Source organism: Balearica regulorum, chromosome Z, assembly GCF_011004875.1.
Source record: "Balearica regulorum gibbericeps isolate bBalReg1 chromosome Z, bBalReg1.pri, whole genome shotgun sequence".
NCBI classification, from domain to species: domain Eukaryota; kingdom Metazoa; phylum Chordata; class Aves; order Gruiformes; family Gruidae; genus Balearica; species Balearica regulorum.
This window is the reverse complement of record NC_046220.1, coordinates 85,589,977-85,609,165: the sequence shown is the minus strand read 5'-3', so window position 1 is coordinate 85,609,165 and position 19,189 is coordinate 85,589,977. Positions and strand designations below refer to the sequence as shown.

At 42.2% G+C, this 19,189-nt stretch overlaps 1 protein-coding gene across 1 annotated transcript in view; it reads right to left on the bottom strand.

Moving 5' to 3' along the window:
* The window catches only part of DCC (DCC netrin 1 receptor), a 364,131-nt gene that overhangs the window by 263,467 nt on the left and 81,475 nt on the right, over positions 1 to 19,189 (bottom strand). The gene's annotated exons all lie outside the window — the stretch shown is intronic.

The following is a 19,189-nucleotide window of genomic DNA, read 5'->3' as shown; positions in this document are numbered from 1 at the left end:
AATTATTATGGCTACAGCTATCACAATAGATAAAACCACATTTTTTTTTATGCATGCACCATGGATAACTTTACAGTATCTTTACAAAAACACCAATTAAAGATTTTGAATATCCAGATATATATAGAATTAAACCATCCACCTACTATTCTATAGCATCCTTCCTCGCTTATTTTTCTGGGACAAAAATTTCCCTCCTGCCATTAATAGCTGTAGGTCACTGGGGGAAAAGACTGTATGTTTTAAGAAGAATTAAATACATTGAGAAGGAGAAATACTGCCTATATGAAGGTTAAGGAGACACTTCTATTTTTCCTAGGAGAATCACACACAAGGAGAAAGCTATTTTCAAAAAGGAATTCTTACCTCCCTTCTCTTCATCTACCTCCACATGAGAGCTTCCAACCTGAGACAATTTTGACTGCTGCTCAGTCTCACCCTTTCTGGGAAGGGTCCAGACCTATACTGGGAATCTTTGGCCACACACTCTTCTGGCATTATATTATAGTACTTAATTCTTCATCAAATCTACCAAAAATGAGAGGTTAATAGGTTTGCACCTTCTCACTGCCGGAAAGCTTTTTCATTATTTTTTTTTTTCCCCCAAACAAAAATGTTTTACATTTTCATCGGCAATTTCCTTCCCTTTTAGTTGGATGCTGGGTATCACCGGATAAAAGGAAATTAATGTATTTACAGCCACCCTTCAATTCCATATCCCGTATCTGTGTCTCGGTTGTATGTCAGAGCCAAAAGATGCCTGAATATTTGCACGGTAAAATGCATCGCGGGCCAGGGCACAGCAGGAATCCCTACTTCAGGCAGCCTGACCTCCAAAATAAACGACTGGTTGTGGCCCTGAATTTGTACGGTTACATGGTACAGATATGCAGCCTTTTCCTCAAATACGATGAAGCGTGATCTAAGGCTTTCTCAACGTGTTGCAGAGCTGTTAATCGGTATTTAGCCGAGCACCCTGCATTTGCATGACGAGGGCAAAATGCACTAGGGAGCACCAATTGCTCAACTAGGAACTAGCAGAACAAGAGAGAATTATTTTCCATTTACTTGAGGGTAAAACTCTTGTTAATAAAATTAAAGCTTACACTCTGAACACAACGGGTACTTCTTTTCAACCCCCTGCTTTCACCTGGGAGGGAGCCAGTTATCTCCAAAAAAGCACAGGTCAAAGTCTGACCTCTGGAAAACGAGAAAAAGTCATGGCTATATTTGAAAGAAAACGTTTAACACCAGTAAGGTTCAACGAAAAGCCCTAAAAGCTGGGTTTCGGCAGGACAGCATCCGTTACCGGATTAGACTCAAACTCAAGATTCCGAGTGGCTCCCATTCAAAATAACAGCAAATTCTCAAGACATGCAGACCCCAAATTCTCATTTATCTCTAAAAGGTCCAAGATTTCTTTTTTTTTTTTAATTAATTTTTAAGAGACCATAATTACTTACTCTAAAGGGAAAAAGAAATTTTGAGATTGACTTGAATTCTAACTGATGATAGCTGTTTTCCATATCTCTCCAGATCACTGTAACATCCAAAGGAACCTTTTATTCTCTCTCTGCAGAACTTTAAATTAAATTTAAGAGGAGAAAAAAAAAAAAAAAAAAGAGAGAAAACTAAACGGAATATTACAATACATCCAGGAGAGTTTCAATGGATATTCTTCCTCTAACAGATGTTATCAGTAACCTATTGGAAAATACAGTACAAGCTATAGGAAGCACGCACCGTGAGTAAGAATAAGCTAAATCCAGCCTAAAATACAACAGTTGCTTGACACCATCGGGTGCTGAACGTCGGTCTTCGCTTTTGTTTAGCCTTCAAACATACTCCTCCACGGTCTTTACATACTAAGCCTACTCTGACAAAAACGTGAAAACAAAATACAGCAAACAGAAAATAGCAGCAGCTTAGGTCTTTTCTACGATCATTTCTTCAATAAATCTTGGATATGGACTCATAAGTCAACAAATGATGCGTAAGAAAATAAGGCATGGGCTTAGCCTGTCCTGCTGGCAGGCAGGTTTTTGGGTGAGTTTTTTGGGGATGTTAGAACAAGAGAAAGATCTGGAAAACTAAAGGCATTGCCTGCAGCCTTCGGGTAGACAAGAGAAACAGAAAGCTTGCGGTAAGAGCTACTGAGGCCAAATTTGGGGGAGGAAAAAAATAAACGTTTAAATAAATTACAAGTGGGTGGGGTTTTGCAGAACATAAACAGAGATGATTTTTTCGTATGTACGCATGACCAAAAGTCTCCAGGTATATATACAGGAATGCACAAGCGATAAAAACTGAGCCTAAGTTTTTGACAGGACAGAGGATCGACTGCAGTGCTAAGAGCAGCTGGTACTTGCTGTCATTTAACACGCAGCTCTGCAGCACTCCGCAAACGTAAAAAGTTCCTCACATGTCAGAATTCCTGAGTGATTTAGGCTCTGCTCTCTAAGAGGATGTCTACAGCTTTAGCTAGAAAATGGCACACAAGAAATAAATTCCGATACATCGGAATAAGTAAAGGATGCTAAACTGACCCTGAGCTGTAGGGTATCTTGCAATATCCTGATGCAATTATTCTGAAAGGAAGTATAGTAAAATATGTTGCCGGAGAAAGTTTAAGGTAATCTGTATGGCACAGACTAAATAGTTTATTCTTCAGTAATTCTAGCAAACATGAGCTTGCAGAAAAGATACACTGATCGGGGGGGAAAAAAATTTAAATACATCCGTATTATCTTCTCCTCCAGTGGTGTACTACATCTATTCCCTAGAAGAAAAATAAAGCAAAACAAAAAGGAAAAGCTCAATAACATCAACTCAAAACCAAACGGCTGCTAAAAGCTCAAATCCAACACCCAGGATGTGCTTTTAAAACAAAACATACCCCCTTGTTTTTAGCTTTCTCTAAAATTCGAGCATGTTTGCAGAGCGCATTAGTCTTTTGAAAGCAGAGGGGGGAAAAAAATAAGCAAATAAAACGCTAGGAACACTGGAGAAACATTATTCTGAACATTCAGGAATAACTTCAGCTCGAGTCAGAGCCAAAACCTCATCTTGCAATATCAAAGAGCTCACAAAGACAAAGAGCCTTCTCTTGGGTGTATTGTCCCACTTAATACGTACGTCGTAAGAGTCGTTTTGTCAGTATTAGGTCTCAACACGAAGGGATGTAACACCCCCTCAGCTGGAACATCCCGAGTACCTTTCATAAATTCATACACATCAGTCATTTTGAAAGGAATAGTTTTCATGTGAGTAAAATCACTCGACACTGAAAAAAATTTTCTTTCTTGCTACTTTGCTCTTTTGTAGCGTTTGTAAGAATCTAGATGAGTATTTAGAAAATGAACAGGCAGCACAACTCAAAAATCCCCATCGATTTTCCTGTGAATTCCTAGAATGAGGCAGCAATAGATTTTCATCTCATATATTAAAATCTAGATAAGCCCTGACAACATATCATAGGCAGAATTTCAACCTGAAGCCATGTCATACATAAGCAATATGCTGATTGCTCTAACCAGCAATTTCTGTGCCATCATTGATCAAGATGATGAACTAGATCATAATTTGTCACTCGATGCTATGCAAACACCGATTTTCTTTGCTGTCCCACGAAGCGAGGTCGGGCGTAACTCCAATGTCCCTATCTACAGGAGTACAAGGACTGCCACCTTCCAAAATACGCTTCACAGATTTGTTTCACATGGCACCCACCAGCAGAAGTTTTATTTCCAGCGGACACCTGAATTGTGTCCCAAGGGCTAAGGTGCATCTACAGTCAAATCACCGCGACGAGACGCAATCCAACTGTATAGCCCGTGTCCACCACGGAAGTGACGACACCTCCAGTCTCCACCGGCTCTGACAAGATGGTCCATCAGGTTGTAAACTGGCAGCTATTGTCCAAGTGTCATCACTGTGGCGGTTGTCTTCAAAAGCCACTTCAGAAGGTTTCAAAAAACTTTTCCAGCACGTTTGATCAAGGAATTCCCCATTTTTCAGACTCAATAGGCAATCTTTCAAAGGAAGGAAGAGAATCACTTAAAGGATGAAGAACTAGACTACAGACATCATATCTTCTTCTGCTCCATCCAATCTTATGCTACTCCTTTGTGCTAACTTCTGCGTTCCCTGGTACATGTCACAAAACAATTACGTTTGGCTCTAGAAACATTTATTTTTAATCATTCCTTATCAAGCCAGATGAGAAAAGACACCGATCCTTGGGGACGGTGTAATAATTTAATTCAATATATTAACAAATCTTTCCCTTACACTGTAATCTCAGGACAAATCTTTCACAGTAAAGGAAAATAACAAATAGAAGATTTCAAGCAACAACAAAGCCAGAGCTGGTATCTTTTAAAGGAGCATTCACCCCCAAGAGACGATCCTGGTATTACCCGCAGCAGGACCTGCATCATAAACCACGTTATCCGGTCACTTCTTTAGGATTCCAAGTAGTCATCAGCTAAAACTAACCACACTGAGAAAGTGCAAAGAAGCCAAAAGAAGAATAGAAGTCTTGCAAGAAATATGAGACTAAAGGGATCCGCTAGATCAATTAAAATTTTAAAAAAAAAAACCAAAAAAACCCACCGCAAAAAACCCCAACACCACACTGAAAATCTGTGCTTTGAAATCTTCTTGCTTACTTTTATTCCAAAGGGGAAAAGAACATATACTACGCTCATAGCAGCGACTGAATAATAAATTCCAACACAGCTTAAAACAAGATTTCAGCAGAAATTCAGTCTGACTCACCTCTTCGTTAGCATGGTTTCCCACCCGGCTTGTCCTAACTCAAAGGACTACTAATTTGGAAAGCGAAGATGGGGTGAGAATAAAGAGAAACGTAAAATAATAAATGTATCAATAAAAGACTGAAGTTACTCAAGGAAGTGAACTTGCAGTGACACCCTGAGTTTGCTTTTCGAACTTGCCCGAAGGAAATAAGTTTGCAAGAAGGAGCTGAAATCACGGAGGCTGAAAATGTTTTGAAACGTATGCAAGAAACCAGAGTGAAAAGAATTACAAAAAATTAACTGAATGCCCTGGCACCTTATTGCAACAAAGGCACAAAAGTAGGATGTTTTGGGGACGAACAATACAGATGGAGACATCATCGTGCGGAATGCTGGAGGTAATTTAATTTGAAAGATGGAGACGACCCATTGTAATTAAACAAAGACGAGGAGAACGCAGCCTGAGCAACGACCTAGGTAGGTGGGTTTGGACAATTGCCTTCGGATTTGGCTGCTGCCTTTGGGCTTAACTGGAGGAAAAAGCATGTTCGGATGATGTTAATTAGCACCATACTGCTGGAGATTTGGTCATGTTTCACACTAACTACTTAAAAATCAGCAGGAAGCCAAATTTTGAGACCACATCAAAATTAAATTCCCACTGGATTAGCTGTTTAGATCAAAGACAATGAAGGATAAAACTCAGGGGCTTAAAAGTAGGAAAATTATTGGTTTTTTAATCACAAAGAAATAATCCTACACAAATATGTAGGACACGATTTATTTTTTTCCCCTCATAGGCTTTTTTTTGGAAGAGGGAAGAATAATCTACAAGGTGGATTAAGAAGAAAAATCACTAGGATTGACAAATTATTTTGTAGTTAGTTTTTTTTTTTTTAATATAGCACTCCCACTGATCCGAAAGAGTAAGATCTCGTCATTTCTAGGGCAGCCATAAGGAATACACACATGGTGAAAGTTATTTGCCAGCTTCTCGAGCCTTCATCTGTTCATTTCCTTCTCAAGAGCAGCCCAGAAAACGCACATGCTGTGCCACGTATCCGCGCGGCAGAGGACCGATATTCAACACGTTCGCAGTTTCATCCGTAACGACAACATCGTCCCCTTTGCGCAATCCCCTCCTCCTCCGGGGAAAGAGGAGTTGATCCACGCCATACGCTGCTGACGCTTGCGTCGGTTCCTCCAGGGCGTCCAGCTAATTCTCTGGTTCAGCCTGATAAGCCTTCCGCAATTTCGAAACTCGGGAATGTGTTAATGGAAGACCCTGCTTCTGCCTTCCATTCTCCTACACTGCACGCATCACATACCAGAGCCGGAAGGCTCTCCAGTATCCTAAGTTTGTCTTTATTCCCACACTGGTGGGCAGGAATGGACCTACAACTGTCTTTGTGGGAGAGACAAAGTACTCATCCAACCAAGAGCAACAAGAGTCACTTTTAGATCCTCATTTTCTCCTTCCTTAACGATACAAAGAAATTACAACCAACTGGACCTCCTACAGTCCCAGCTTTGCCAATCATGAATTAAGAGTGTTGCAGCCAAACAGCTGGGACCTGAGATGGGTTGTCCATGCCCAGTTTATACCCATTTACCCCATGGCTTGTGCTGTCCTGCTAATGAGGCCCACCACAGAGAGGTTTCCACGTGGTCAGAAGCTGTAAGACCACCCATGGGTAGAAACTGCTTTTTTGTTTGGAGAAGGGGAGAACTTGGAGGGCTTTTTGGAAGTGTTTGACCACCCCTTACTCTTCTCCAGATAGCACAAAATAAAACCCGGGACATTGCCGGTTAGACTAGTATACACTACCTGCTACTCTGCAGAGGTTACTACGATGAGAGTGCCCTAAGGGTTCCACCAAACTGGGGATACTCTGCACGGATTGTACAAAAACACAGTACGTTCGCTAAGTTTATGCTTTAATGTTAAAATCCAAGAAGTCTGATATGACTTTCTCTCTGGACAGCTGAAACCAATCAAAAGAATGCCTTAAGATATTTTTAAAACCAAAGTCCAAGCAATAATGCTTTATCAATTGATTCAAAATAATAGTGCAAGTTGAGGGAAAACGTTCCTGCTCAAAGGAAAGCTGCTGCAGTGGGGTCAGGAGAGCCGGGTTCTGGCACCACTACCTAAAGCCCATTTTTTTCCCCCCTCGTTTTTACCTGCTCGGTCTGAATGACAAGCCATTTAGATTCCATCTGGTTATTTTTCACATATATATCATATAGAGTATAATACGCCGTGACTCTCGGGCCCTACTATCATGCTAGCAGAAACATTAAACGTAATGAATCTTCTTCAGCAGAGTTTTAAAAGTCATCAGTGGAAACAGTATGGTTCCTTCTCCAGCTACTATGAAAAACATCCCCAGAATCCAAAACACGTCCAACAAACCCAACCATACTCACTCAGGCACAAGCTCCCATTAGCATCAGAGCAGCTTCTTGCAGAATGAACGTTTTAGAATGAAAAATAGACTTCAAAAAGTGACAGTCAACTGTCCAAACCACACAAGAAGCTACTCTTGGCGTCCTGCTTTCAAATGAATCGGTGGACAGAGCGCACACGCGTGCCTTTACCTTTAAGCTGGATCCCCGGTGGTGTTTTTCGGAAGAATACTTACAGTCTTACAACGGGTTTTAAACAACCAACTTGCTCAACAGGGGTTGCTTGAGTTGCTGCAATTTGAGATGGAGCAAACAAAACAAGCCCAGTACTGCTCATTGCCCTGTTAGAAAATATAGCACAGGAGGCAGTGAAAAACGACCAGTCATTGCTTTTCTCCCAGCTGATACGTATCTTATTTATTCTTTCTCGTAACGTGTGAATGCTGTGCCATGCTCTATTTTGTCTTCTGCCTCAATTAAAATGTAAATTTCTGCAGCCCGTCTCTGTAATTCCAAACTGCTCCAGGCAGGGGAATTTAAACTGCTTTTAATACAACCAACTACAGATGCTGCAATAAGATTCCTTTCCCAACATTTGAAATCTATATTTTTAATAGTATTCTGTGTATTACGCAGTTATGTCATTGCTCTGAACTTTCCCGTTAAAGCAGGATCTGGAAGGACTACGCATGACCCAATAAATAACGGGCAGAATCCCAGCTGGCTCCACGCGTACATACGCACATACCCCCACACGCCCGAACGCGCATACGTGCCTCCGATCCCCAGAATTCTTTTTATTAACTGCTGTTTCTCCTACTTTCAGAAAGTGCAATATCATACCTTTCGGTTTGTGTGCTTGAGCTTGGCGTCTTAGAAATTCTCAAAGCCTTTTCGCTAGCCAAGATTTACAATTAATCTTTGGCAAATTAAGTTTTCAGTTAAGATTCCACAAGCTTGCATCGGCAAGAAGTTGTGTCGGGTATTCCCTAATTTTCTTTTCTCCCCTCTTCCATAAGTTCTGTAATGTGTGGAAGTTCAGATGTGTCCTGCTGAGTTAGCGTACTTAAGAGTCACACTCAAATTTATAATAACGATACGTGAAGTGCTCTTGAAGGGGGCTCATTTCCGACAGTGCAGTCTTAAACTACTCACCTACCTCTAACAAACTCGACAATCACAACCCAGAGTAACCTCCCCACCCATCACACAGCCAGGGGAAAACCCTTACAAACCCTGCCCACCTCCCTCCATGACATGGAGATAACATCACAAGTGCTCTTGAAGAAACAGAGGAAATGCAAAAGTCCCGCACGCCAAAAAACTAGAGGGTTTACTGCCAAGATGAGAATTAAAAAGTCAAGACACCTAAGCAAAATCTTACAACAGAAGCACCAAAATACTAAATTTAAGCCTGAAATCTCTCCTCGAGCAGTCGCAGATTCAAACGGGAATCCGACGAGCGACAACTCGCATCGTATTGATATTTGTTTCTTCATTAACTAACATCTTGACAGTCAGGATGGATCTTTGAACCTGGCTGCTGGAAAAGCCGCGGTATTTGGTTCAGAGACGGACCGAAGCGTTCGTATTAAACTGCCTATTTACTGCATTTCTTCTGATTTTTTTTTTTTTTTTTGTCCTTAGGTCACTATTTGACATTTCTGTTACAAAGCATGACTGATCTTGTCACTTTGTCATTGATTTCAAACGTTTGATTTGGTAAGATTTTGGACAACGCTGCATTCAAATAAATTTGGCAGCTGTAAACCAGAGTTACTTAAATTAACAAAAATGTTATTACGCAATATCTAAAAGCACGTGCGCTGCTGCAGGTTAGTCTGCGTTTCGCTGATATTGCAGCTTTCCCACGAAACCTGAACGATCGACACGTTAAAATACTTGAAACCACAACTCTGTACCTAAATCGGATGTAAACAAAGGCAAAGTGCAACTCCCTCGGTTACTCTGAACGCTTCCCCCACGCAGCAAGCTACCACATTTTTCATCCTTCGAAATGCTTTGCGCTTTACGTAACACAAATTAAAAAGTCAAAACTCTAGGTAGGTCAAGAGAAAGATCAACCAGAGTTATTTGCCTCTCAGGGACTGACCTTTGGTCTTTTGTGTGTGACCTCAATCCAAGTGTTTGAAAGATGACTTAGAAACTACCATCTCAAAGACATCTGGATTCCAGGACTTTAGTAATTTTAATTCCCCATCGCTAGGTCAGTCAACCCATAGAGAACTGGAACCCTCCGTTCTACCGGTGTAAATGAGAGAAAAACAACTTTGCCTTCTTCCAAGGAGATTTCACCAGCTTTTTCATGGGTGCACGGGGCCAACCTTCTTCTCGGACTCACATGATGCCACCACATTCACAGGACCTCCCCTAACGCAGGTGCCAGCCCCGAGCGTCCTCCCGCTGCCTGGCCGGGCTCCCACGGGAGCGAACGGCATTTTCCGTACTCGCTCTAGGAAAACTGCCACAATATTTAAACCTCTTTAGAAAGAGCGAGGGAGACTCAGAGCTACTTCAAAGCTCAGATACTAGCACTTACTGAATATTTTAAATTGTCATCTACTTGGGAATTAGAAGTTTCGCTGGACGACAACTTCCAGCTGAAGGTTTTTTTTTAGTTATAATCCATTTCTGTTTGGCCCGGCTACATGGTTTGTATGGGGGGCTTAAAAGCACGGCACAGCTTTATTTAGATGACTATAAACTACATACACCAGTTGAATATGAGCTGTGTTCGGTCTGCTTGTAGTAGACACTCCTTTAGATGGAGTCAGGCCATTGTAGAAGTTAATGCTGTCCTTCTGGGTGGGACAGGGCGTGCTGGATATAAATATACATAGGATGAGAGGAAATGGCTTCAAGTTGTGCCAGGGGAGGTTTAGATTGGAGATTAGGAGAAATGTCTTCACCGAAAGAGTGGTCAGGCGTTGGAACAGGCTGCCCAGAGAGGGGGTGGAGTCCCCATCCCTGGAGGGGTTCACAAAACGTGTAGACGTGGCACTTGGGGACATGGTTTAGTAGGCATGGTGGTGTTGGGTTGACGGTTGGACTTGATGATCTTAGAGGTCTTTTCCCACCTTAAGGATTCGATGATTCTATTCTATATCCCTTTTTGCAGAGCTCGACGCCTCCAGGCCTGCACCCCTACCCCAGCCGCGGTGCGGTGCCAGGCCACTACGTGCGGCTCGCTCTCTGCTATTTCCAGATCAAGCAGGAACAGCTGAGAGGTCAATATGGGTCTATATATCTGCTTCCCTCGAAGCTATCATTAATTTGCAATTCCCCAGGTCAAAATGCAGTGTACAGACTGCAACCTTGGGGGGGGGGGGGGGGGGTTGACCCACACAGGTAGGGCCAACATTTCTGTGTCAACAGGTGAAGGAGAGTCAATGCAACGAGCATCATTTTGGGGAAAATTCTGCTGATGAATAAGGGTGGGAATCACATATCTAAACACAGACATCAAGCATCATCTGTAACACCCAAAATTGCTTGAGATGCGGGCAAACATCTCACAGGACCTTCGGGAAACCCGTACCGACCCGGCGCAAAAGCTGGCAGCCAGGCAGGTAAAGTCAAGTCTCCGCTTGCCCTTACTGCAACGTAGCACAAGGGGCCACCGCACCAACCTGTTAGAGCAGCCGTTCCAATTTATATCCAGCTTTTGTTAGTATTATTTTTGTTAATGAAATAGAAAGATTGATGTTTCCATGCGCTCGTTTCAATAGTGCCGCACGCTGCAGAGTTCCAGCACATTATTCAAAAAGGTCACCTGTTACTTATGATCTATAGAGAAAAGCAGAAGATGAACATGGTACCTACAAAATTTATTTTGGTCACCTTGTTAATTGAAATTAAATTCCCAGCAGCTCCTTGCTGAAAAAAACATCCTTATTTTTCTCCTCTCTCAAAAAACCCAGGGGCTAAACAGCATTTTTCTCTTTATTATATGCAACAACAGCCACAAATACAAAACAAATCACTGCAACAGTAGCGCTAGCTAACAAAAGCCGGACAGTCACACTGGCATGTCAAGAAGTATGCGGTTATACACGCGTGCGCTTCTATTGCTAAAGCAGCGATGACTTTTCGATCACAAAACCTAAAAATAAGGGCACTTCCCAAAGTGTGAAACACACTGGAGAAAAAGACCTGCAAAACACTCAGCTCTGCTAGGCTCAACTTTAAAAAAAAAAAGTGAGAAAACTCTCTTACGAAAATAATTTTTCTGCATCTTTGTTATTACAGAAGTATTTTTTCAGGTCTAATAAACCCACAAATAATTAATATGACCTTATAATTATGAGTTTAGAAAAAACTAATTATTTTCTGGTAAAGGTTAAGGACTTGCTAATTAGGTTTAATTTTGTTATAAAAAGCTGAGGTTCTTGAACCAAAGATGAAGCTTTAAAAAAAATAAAGGGTTTCTTTATGAACTTTTCAAGTATTGTTTTTGACATCCAGATATTATAATGCTTTGGGTTTATATGCCCAGATATCAGGGCAGTCACTCGTATTAAGAGCGAAAGGACAAAATGCTGTTCTGTAAGGGAAAATCCATAGCATTCCTCCCAAGTTTTCTATATCCACTCTATACACTAAGGCTAGGAATATTAAACCTAAATCAGAAGGTTCAAAATACCCGTTCACCTAGGCAATTTGCATTCTTGCTTCTCTAGGCAAGATCTACAAGCAATTCTTGCTTCTCCAGACACGATCCAGTTATTTCATAGCATCCTCCCACGGGCTGAAGCAAGCAGCGCTCAGCAGAGGTCCATATGCAAGATGTAATTCCCCTTTTCTCGCCTTCAAACGAAAAGCAGCAAGAAAAAAACCAACCCAACCCAAATCCTCCCCTTCCCCATCAGCACCCTGAAGACAAGGAAGACCTTAAACCCCGGGGGGAACAAGGTGGTGATGCCTTTTCTCCCCCCTAACCAGAACATTTAGGATCTGTTCTGATTTACTAGTCGATTGACGCCGTGGACCCGAGAGAAGGAGTCCTGTGAACTATTATTCGAGTTGTCGGACTGATGCGCAGGGACGAGCCTCGGCGTTTAGCACTGCCCCGCTCGCTAATCCTTCTCTCCCCGCCCGAACTTTTCCTTCTTCCTCTTGGGTTTCATTTTGTTTCGAATGCAGATGAAGCAAAGTTAACAGTCTGTTGCCCCACATAAAAAAAGATATACAGCCAAAGAGACATTCAACATTGGATTCAATGATGCGTTTGAAGATAATGTGGCACAACAAAGACACAAAGCAGACTTCACTACAAACGCTGAATAAATATCATTTCTGCTTTTAAGAAGAACTTACCAGGGCCAAAGGCAAATGCAAAGAGGATGCTGGGTGAAGGGGGACGGGAAAACAGAAAAGCAGGAAAAAGGGAAAAGAGACGACACTAGATTGCGGTTTCCTCTGAAAAAGAGCTTTTATCCAAGAGCCCCTCACAAAGACGCTCTTATCACACACATATATAAGCTGCTCAGAATTTTTATCCCTCTCTTTTGAAGATAAAGATTCAAACCTTGCAGGTCTGATACAAACAAGGCTCCCGCTGATCTCGGTGGATATTTCGGTTGTATAAAACCATCGGGATGCGGTTGTGATCTCTCTGAGATTATTTCCTTGGAATATTTTCTGTTTTCAGGAGTTAGCCAAACCACACCTTTCTAGGGTTTCCACTGGAATAGCTCAAAACTCACTGGGAAACAGAGGAATCCGGACATCCCCCGTGCTAAACCGGCCCCGGTTCCAGTGGTGCTGAGCCCGTGGGGTTTCGGGACACAGTCAGTAATTCCCAACGGATAGCAGGGATAAAGCGACTAATCAATTGGGACATGAAAGCTCTGAAATACAGAGCTCAGAATGCAACAGTAGATACAAAAAAAAAAAAAATTTCTGAACTAGCTCTGCTATAAGTGAAGTCGAATACAAAAAATTGGTTTTCTCAATAGAAACTATTAAAGAAAAGTGTCTGGGACAAGAAACTAAACATCCCCCACTCCCAAAAAAACCCACCAGTAAAGAGGAAAAAAAATAGCAACTTGTGCCTGTCTACATTTAGCAGTAATAGTATATACGTATAGCAGTCCCGTGCAGTTTGCATAAACGCGCTCAGAGAATGATTTTATTTTACAATTAAGATTTGCACTTGGGATATGGTGCTAAATAAAGCCCCGAGCAGCTCCACAGGCTTCCCACCGCCGTCCCAACCAGCACCCACAAAGCAGGCTCAACCCCAAGCGCCCCAGGCGTCGCGCGAGGGAAGACGCAGAAGGCGGAGCAGGTCCTGCCTCCTTCCCACTACAAAATCAGACAGCGACATCCCATCGCTACTAACCTGCATCAAATTTTAATTATTATAGCTTAGAGCCAAAGCTATGATAGGGGAATGGCTGGTTCTAACCTTACTCCCATACATTCTCCATGTCACCCATATCAAAACCATCGGGTTTTGGCTTTAGAAGGTGGTTCTTACGGATTCAGTTGTAAAGTTTAAGAAAAAAAAAATAATAATCCAAAGCCTCACTGTGAAAAAGCTAAATTTTTTCCTATTTGTCAATCAGAATGAAGAGCTCTTCCACTGCAAACGCCAGAGCAAGGTGCAGGCATATCAACTTTGGCAAATCAGCTTAGGAAAGCATTTCACACGTTCTAAATATCATACAGATATGAAACATGTTATTTCCCAATTTGATATATTAATTTCGTTTTCAAAAATCTTGGCTTTAAAATATGTATTTCTAAGCAAACCATTTATTTGGCTTTTTTTTCTAGGGGAAAAAAAAGAACTGTCTAAATTTTTTTTTTTTTTTAATGAAAGCACCATTATTTAATAGATGCAATTAATTCAGCTGTCTGTGACAACACTGCATGAAAACACACCGCATGCAAGGCTGTGTCTGTTCCAGCTCCACCTGCCAAATTCATTTATAAATATGGATTATAACATCAAACAAAACTGTATCGTTAATTAAGAGGTCACGGCCATTTCACACGATTTCACAAAGCGAGGTCCTAAACAGAACAAAAGCATTTGCCTTTAAATATTACGGCTCCTGTACGAGACGACGTGCTTACCATTTGCGCTCTCTTCGAGACGACGTGATGGTTCTCCGTCCCCAGCGCAGACGTACCCACCATCCTGCAGCACCTACCTTTGGCGCTGATTTTATGCAAGATACGCAAATATTCGATACTTGCAAAGAAATACTTCTCTTTTTTTCAATGACACCTACAGTACCAAAAGCTTGTTTGGCAAGTAAAACTCAACAAGCGATTCACGCACCTCACGCTCGCATTAGAAAATGCTTTTTATCTACAGAAATATTAGAAAAGGACATAAGCAAGGACAAGATGTCTCCGTTAAGCATTAACTGACGGCCTCCAGGACAGGGACTGCTTAAAGCTGTGAATTATCCAAGCGTGCTGCGGGGTTTTTTTTAAGAGAACGCGCCCAAAACAGTGCTGCAGCGTACCGCAGGCACCGTGGCACAGCATCTGCAGAAAGAACCGTTACTCAAGAACACAAAAATTGGTGTGGAACAGTTTAGCTTTAACCCTTTAGCCAAAAGGCTCGGGGTTTGTTTTGGTTTTTTTTTTCACTCCTTTTCTACTGACAGGATTAATGGGAAATCAGAAGGCAAAAAAAAAAAAAAGGTTTGTGATAAACAAGCTACTTGTACAGCAGAGAAGGAGGAAAGATAGCAGGAAAATCATTAAAATCTTTAGTGTTTACTGAAAAGCGAATGTGGAAGCTATTTCTGGCCCGCAGATCTTGTCAATGATTTCCAGCACCGCTGGCCGTGCTCCTCCTCTGGAAATTTCACCCTTCGGTGGTTTCCATGACTTTGCTCTCACCCCGTTCCCGCTATCTTTATAATTATTCCCTAAATGCATCTTGCAGATGCTGCTCCTAACCTTCCAGCGACGCGCGAGCTTGGCCTGTTTGGACAACGGTCCAGCAGCATTTGTGTAATGCTTTACACCGGGGCAGCAGCAGAGCCTCCAGCTCCAGCCTAGGGCTCAGAGATGACATCATACCGCACCTCAGACAGCTCCTCTCTGCCAAAGAAAATGACCACATTCTTTCATCATTGTATCAGTGGAGAGCAGTTATTACAGCATCCATAGTCAAAAAGTCGTAACGTCTTACACTTCTCGAAGCAATTGTAGAATCATAGAATCACTTTGGTTGGAAAAGACCTTTAAGATCATCAAGTCCAACCATTAACCCAGCACTGCCAAGCCCACCACTAAACCACGTCCCTAAGCACCACATCTACCCGTCTATTCTTCTTCAGTGAAGATGTTTTTCCTAATCTCCAATCTAAACCTCCCCTGGCACAACTTGAGGCCATTTCCTCTTGTCCCATCACTTGTTCCTTGGCAGAAGAGACCGACCCCCACCTGGCTACCCCCTCCTTTCAGGGAGCTGTAGAGAGCCATCAGGTCTCCCCTCAGCCTCCTCTTCTCCAGGCTCAACACCCCCAGGTCCCTCAGCCGCTCCTCATCAGACTTGTGCTCCAGACCCTTCACCAGCTTCTCTGCCCTTCTCTGGACACGCTCCAGCACCTCAATGGCCTTCTTGGAGTGAGGGGCCCAAAACTGAACCCAGCACTCGAGGTGCAGCCTCACCAGAGCCGAGCAAAGGGGGACGATCGCTGCCCTGGTCCTGCTGGCCACCCCATTCCTGATACCAGCCAGGATGCTGTTGGCCACCTTGGCCACCTGGGCACACTGCTGGCTCATGTTCATCCGGCTGTTGACCAGCACCCCCAGGTCCTCATCCACCAGGCAGCTTTCCAGGCACTCTGCCCCAAGCCTGTAGCGTTACCTGGGGTCATGGTGACCCAAGGGCAAGACCTGACACGTGAGGTGCCCAGCAGGAGCCCGCTCAGTCTGGCAGTTACCTCCAGACCCTCTCCTACCCCACAGGATGACCTTCTTTTTTCCTAACAACCTGATTAAAGAGACAAAAAAAGATGACTTCCCTTTTTTTCTTTCAAGGGAATCATTTTCTGTTCTCTTCAAAAAGTAAACTTCTTGCACATAATAGCCACCCCTTCTTCAGTTAAACCACACAAATTGGTGGGAAGAGGAACGGGAAAATGGAAGTTAAATAACTACAGATTTTGAAGAGGTCAAGGAAGAAATCTCTTTACATTACAGAGCGTATTTACCAGATAGATGTCCGTGTGCTGGTACATAGAGACAAGCAAAGAAATCTTCCATGCTGCAAATTAGCGTGAATTAGAGACTGAAGATTTAGGCAAATGATACATGGGTAGGAATATTAAAACAAAAAAAAAAAAAAGAAAAAGGAAAAAAGATGACTAGGATGAACTGAGCAAAAAGCTATCGAAAAAATATTCAAAACACTGTTTTTAAAAAAAGATAGACTGCTCAACAGCATTTGACAACTTCATATAATTGAGTTTTAAAACTTCCCTTGCCTTATCTATCCAAAGCATCTGCACCACGAATGAATACACTTTCCCAATATTTAAAGACGGTGCAGGGAAAATAAATACAGACACCACTTAGTCCCCACGCTAAGTTAATCAACTTGCAGCCTCTGAGACGTCTCCCTTTGGAACGAAAAAATATTAGCTAAAATTAATAGAATTTTATTATGCATGTATTAATAAATGATTAATTTTCAGACTTCAAACAGATCCTGTTCTGTGGAGACCTACATTTCAGGCAGCTCAACGCAATAGAAGTCCAACTCTATTTTTTTTTTTTTTTTTTTTTGTTCAATAAGCAATTTAGAAAAGGCAGGTTCAAAAGTTAAACATACAGAAATGAAAATCAACCCAACAAAAAAAAAAGAGCAGAGCTCACAGCACTGTAAGACTGTGCTAATTGCGTTCTGGTAAACAGGACTGCAGACGTACAATTTACTAAGCCAAATTTGGTGGAAAAAGTAATAGAAATGCAGATCATTGGACTGATCTATTTTGAAGACATTATTTTGGAAGGAAGAGTGGATTCGTGGGGAAAATGCCAGCGTGCTAATCTTCTCCATGGCCTCCAGCTCCAGCGTGACGCCAACGAGCTGAGAGCCTGAGAAACACCCTGAATCTTGAGAGGACACGTCGTTCCGTCCCAGACACCACCTAGAAACCAGATCTTGTGTTCCCAAAAGTGCTGTGGGTCTTTCCTCACCTCTGCGGGTTTGCTTTTTGCCATCCTCAAGCCTTTCCCCCCCCTCCTTCTACCCTCCCTTCAAGAAGCCTGACTTGGCCAAACAGCTCATCTTTTCTAGTGCTGCTTTGAAAGAGGCAGCTAAAATAAACGGTTTAAAAATAGCTTGACACTTGGACAAGGGTCTCAAATGATGGATGGAGCAGCACAGCCCTACCCAGAGAGGGTAGGAGTAACAGGTCAGAATCAGAAAGAAAAGCTACATTTTGGGGTTTCACTGTACTTTGCCTTTCTGTGCACGGTTGTCTACCAGGATCAGAGGGAAACAGCTAAAAATTGCAACGAGAGCTCCTTCCCACCTCGACTCCTCTTCTTCTTCCACAAAATCGCATGCAATTAAGGACAACAGCTTGAATTAAATATTTTAATCGCTTTTCCTCTTCTCTTGTTCTGGCTATTTATAAAAGGTCCCAGGAAAAAAAAAAAAGTGATGTAGATAGCCTATCATCAGAGCAATGAGGTCCATGTCCCAAACCTGAAACTTGTGTGAATCTCAGCAGTCTGTGCTATTTCATCCACAATTTTGCAACACTGATGGAGAACCGAAACATGCAAGCTTTATTTTTTTTTTTTTTTTTTTGTCCAAGGTTTGCCTCTCAGTCCAGTTCTACAAACACAAGAAATGAAGTTTTACTTCAAGTTCATTCTGATCCAGAGGCTCAGGGTCAAACTGCCCAAAAGAGGAGATTCTGCACAGATTTACCTTCAACTCTTGGGTACCATCTGTGACACGATAACGAACTCAAACCGTTTCCGAAACATAAAGTTTGAAATATCATTTCAACTCCCTTTTACAAACCTTGGAGTTAATTTGGAAGATACTCTGTTCTCCGTGAAAAGAAATCCAAGTTCACGATTTCTTCTCTTATATATAAAAAGGTGGGTAAAACCACTCACGGTTGTGTCTAATTGGCCCACGGCTATGCTTTAATTAGATCAGTTGTGACAAAATATTGCTCACAAACCCCACGCGGTGCATATCTAATACACCTCCAAGGTTTAAAAGGGAGTTAAAAAAAAAAAAACCAAAAAAAGAAATAGATGTCAGCCATACAAGTCCTTCAAAACTAACTAAAGTCAAAGTTATTTAAAAGATGTTAGAAACGCTGCGTATTTTACAATCTGGGTTTGACGGAATGTGCTTTAACTATTTCTAGCCCTTCCCACCTGACGGCCCGCGGTCGTTTCAAATAACGGTAGCTGCCGCGTAGCTGAGAATAAAGCAAGCTTTGCTCGGGTGACGCGGTCGGTATCCTCAACGTCGCTCTGCTGTTGGGGAGAAGTTGGTATTTCACAGAAACGGGGAGCGGCTGTGCGTATATAATAAATACAATCAGCGTGCGCCGTCTGGGCGCGTTCATTCGTTCTGCCACTCCGGCAGCTTTTCTAGAGTCCAGGACCGTGTTCTAGTCAGGTTTTGCAAGAAGATACGGAATTACAAGAGGAACAAAAAGTAATTTTCTGTTAACCGTGTAACTATATATCTAAATATACTTATGAAAAAGAACTTGTGCGCGTGTTGAACATCTCCCTTGGGCAGCAGGAGAAAAGAAATCCTGTTATTTCAAAAGCCGCAATTATTTTGCGGTCATAGCGAATTCAGTGCCAGCTTGTTTATGCAGTTCCTATGAACGACGATGCAACCGGTGTCTAAATTGAGTTCGCTCTTTCCCCCGGCATAGCGAGCTGTTTGTCTAAGCTAATAAATGTACATATTAACCCAGCCACCTCGCAGGAAGCCTGTTCTATGCTCTGTTCAATATTTTCTAGTTAAACTAATCGGAACC